This window comes from Sapajus apella, unplaced genomic scaffold (assembly GCF_009761245.1).
Source record: "Sapajus apella isolate SASKATOON/1434 unplaced genomic scaffold, GSC_monkey_1.0 scaffold761, whole genome shotgun sequence".
In the NCBI taxonomy this organism is placed as follows: Eukaryota; Metazoa; Chordata; class Mammalia; order Primates; family Cebidae; genus Sapajus; species Sapajus apella.
The window spans coordinates 1-3831 of record NW_022437687.1 but is presented as its reverse complement, the minus strand read 5'-3'; positions in this window follow the sequence as shown (position 1 = coordinate 3831).

Below are 3831 nucleotides of genomic sequence, written 5' to 3'. Positions count from 1 at the left end.
CCTCCACCTCCTGGGTTCAGGCAATTCTCCTGCCTCAGCCTCCTGAGCAGCTGGGACTACAGGCACGCGCCACCATGCCCAGCTAATTTTTTTTTTTGTATTTTTAGTAGAGACGGGGTTTCAGCATGTTGACCAGGATGGTCTTGATCTCTTGACCTAGTGATCCACCCGCCTCGGCCTCCCAAAGTGCTGGGATTACAGGCTTGAGCCACCACGCCCGGCCTTAAAAGGCTTTTTAACTTTTTTTTTAAGCATCATACTGCTTTTCTTCAAAAATATATATGCCAAGTAAAATTGTCGACATTAGTTAATACTAGATTTTTGTAGAAGTCATACTCTAACCTTTTGGAAACGTATACTCTGAACCTTTCTGAGGTTATTCATTGAGAAGGCCAGGAACATGCACTACCTAATGTATTCCTGCCGTTGTTTCTCAGGGGTAAACTCATGAAGCTCTGGAATGAATTTTCTTAGATCTTGGAGTATTTTCTAAAAGGTAATGAAACTTTTCTCTGCTAACCCTGTATTTATTAAGGAACCCTCCCACCTCTCTTTTTTGTGACAATGGGCTGTCGATGCATGGTGGACGTCATTAGCTGCTGTGTGGAAAATGAGCCATGTGAGGGAATGAGAACGTAAGAGTGAGCATAGGGTTTTGGAAAACAAACAGCCCTAGACCTGAGGAAATAATATGACATTATTAGGTAGAGACAGCACTCTCTAGAAGGACACTGAGAAGAAGAAACTAAGGTTTGAGTAAACTCGGAGAGTTCAGTTATGTCTCTAATAGTTGGCTTTGTGTCCTGAAGAGTCAGGGTCACAGCTGAGTCAGAGCCAGGTTGATACTGATCTCAGACCCAGGGACAAGGACCCAGGGAGGACTCTCAGCAGTGACACAGGTGACCTGGGGGAGCAGCAGCCTTGGGATGGGAGCAGAAGGAGGCACCCTATGGAGTGCATGAACAGAGGGGAGGGGCAGGTGCCATCCCCTGAGTCTGGTCCTCAGGTGAAAGAGGAGCAGGAGCAGATGGAGAACAAGTGACTAGGTGGTGGCGATCAGTGACCTTTAGTGTGGCTTCTTGAAATCCCTTTTCCTTTTTTTAAAATTTTTTTCTCCTCTGGGCTTAGGAGGCCAACATGAGGGTGTTTATCTGCTTTCTGTCTCTCCAAACACGACCTGATTCTCCGATCAGTGCCTCCCTGATGGGCATTGTGTGTCTTAGCCTGGAACTGATCTGTGAAAGGATATCAGAAAGGTCAGAGAGCCCAAGATGGAGTTTTAGGAGACAGAGACACGCTTGCCTGTGTCCCAGCCCAGCTTTCAGTCTTCACTGGACAACACCCATCACGAGCTAAAGATGAGCGTGGAGGGTAGAGTGATTCACACAGTGGGGCTACTTAGGCCTGTCTCCTGGTTTTTTTTCTTGTCCTGTCATGTCTGGACCCCAAATCTCCCAGCCATGAGTTTAGTATGTAAATGTCCCCAGCTGCAATGTTAAGGACAGGTCTTGTGTGGCCCAAAGCAGTCAGGTAGGCTCCCTGGTCACCATGAAGCTGTCGTGGGAGACGGCATGAATAGTCTATTTGTCCTGAAGGCTGAGATTTCTGACCAGTGGGTCAGAAAGGGCAGATCTTTCTCATTCTGGAACTTTTTATAATGAGGATGTAATATGTGAAAATTGGGGAGTCCATTTTTTTCCAAATACGAATTCAGCCAGTGGATAGGAGAGATTAGGGAGAATTGACATCTCATACATCTGAGATGTTTTCCCTCCTTCTTGCCACGTGGAGAGGGAAAGGTCCTGTGTCACCTTTGATCAAGGCTGGGAAGCTGTTGTCTAAGTTTTCACTGTGACAATGAGCTTAAGGCTTCCTGTAGCCCCCAAGACTTGAAGGACCCCAAGTAGTGTAATCACTGTGCCCCGCTCAGCGGCTAAGGCCCGCCTTGCCCCTTACCCAGTCTTCAGTCCCTCCTTACCAGAAGCCGGTGCTCAGTCTGACCATGCTCTCTCTGTGACCCCCGCTGGTCCCACGGCCTACACAGTTTCTACCTCCTTGTCCATCTTCTCTGAAGCAACCGGAATTGTCCTCACAAACTTACCTCAGATCCTGTGTCCTTCTTCCCCAACCCGCCAACGGCTCCTCCACCCTCCCCCACCCAATCTCTCCTCCCCTCACTGTGCGACGCCATCTTATTGCATCAATATTTTTACTTGGGTGTCTTTTTTGCAAGTCAGTGTCATCTCTATGAGGACAGGCACCATCCTGTGTTGTCCTCCCTGTGTCCTCAGTCTTTCACCCTGTGTCTGTCACACAGTAGGTGGTGAGCAGATGTTGTGGATGTGCAGACCTCTGGTAGCTGGCTGTCCTGGGTCAGACACAGGGGACTCTTAGTCTTGTCCTGACCTACCATGGACGTGGCTCCCAGGGCAGCCTGACCGTGGTACTGACAGGTTTTTCTCTATATGAGGCAATATGGCAATGTGTTATTGCTAAGAGTGGGATGTGTGGATAGAATTGCACAGAACGGGACACATTCTGTAGACCGTGTTCACTGGAGTAGGTCTAAGACTTTAAATTTTGGCCACAGTGTTGATTACCTTACTTGGTCAAGGGTAGGGATTTCCCAGGGACGCCTTATCACTGGGTAGACAGCAGGTTTTTCTCCCATTTCCCCACTGGCCTGCAGCACTGCGTAAGTATGGATTCTTGGGTCTCAAGCTGAGCATAGGAGTCAGCCTCGTTCTCTACCTGTAGCCCACAGATGCTCAGGGAGGCCACGTTCTTTGACCTGATGCCCTGGAACTGGGCTTGGACCAGTGCAGACCAGTAACTGCCATCATATGAGCAGTTTGGGTATGCTGCTGGGTGATGCTGGTTCCAGGACACAGGCCCACACTCAGCCTTGCTGCTGCTTCCAGTGCGATAAACACTGGCCTTTCGCCCCACGGATGTGAACCAGGCACACCACTGAGTCAGCAGAGATTGTTTCAGAACCATGATATGTGGACAAACACAGGGTGAGAGTAGTGGGTCAGTGGACAGGGAAACAGAGTCCTCATTCCTTTCATTCCCAGTTCTGAGACTGGGCTCCAGCCACCCGTGCGGTGAATGAGGAGAGACTGAAAAGGAGGCGCCCAGGTTGTGGTAGGGACCCCCCACAGTTCTGCATCCTGAGGACCTTCAGCTGGACCTGGGCTCCCCAAGTCTCTCTTATCACCCTAGCAGTCCAGGGTGAGGGGAAACTCTTCATGCAAAGCAGCCTCCTCCCCAGGAGTGTCCAAGCCCCACCTGGGCCCTGACTCTGACCCCGGTCTTGAAAGCGGACCCTGGAAGGAAGGCGGAAATGTGTGGGTCTGTTCTGTGGCTCCCCAGGGACCTGTGGTTACTCAGCTGCTAACCATGGGGGGAAAGGGCAGGGGGCTTCAGCCCAGGGCTAGCATGTGGTTCCCAGATGGGATCCACAGCACAGGCCTCGGAGACAGGCCACAGCACCCCCTGCTGCCCAAGGCTGAGATAGGCCCAAGTAGCTGTCTCCATTGCACACTTTGTCCTCTCCCAGTAGGATGAAGCCGGGCCGCATCCAGGCCAGTAAGCACCTGAGTCTCAGGTCTCCACATAGCCCTTCTCCCCCTGGACCTGCTCAGCTCATGGTGTGGCTTACAGGCAGTCTTGGGAGCTTGGTCTCCCTGAGGAGCCTTCCCTGGGGGCTGCAAAGCAGGAAGCCCAGGGGGACAGGGCAGCACCTCCCTCTGAGGTACTGAGAGGTACTCTCTCTTTTCTGTCTTTGGGCTGATAAAAGCCTGCTCCCAGAGGCCCTGCCTCTCCCTC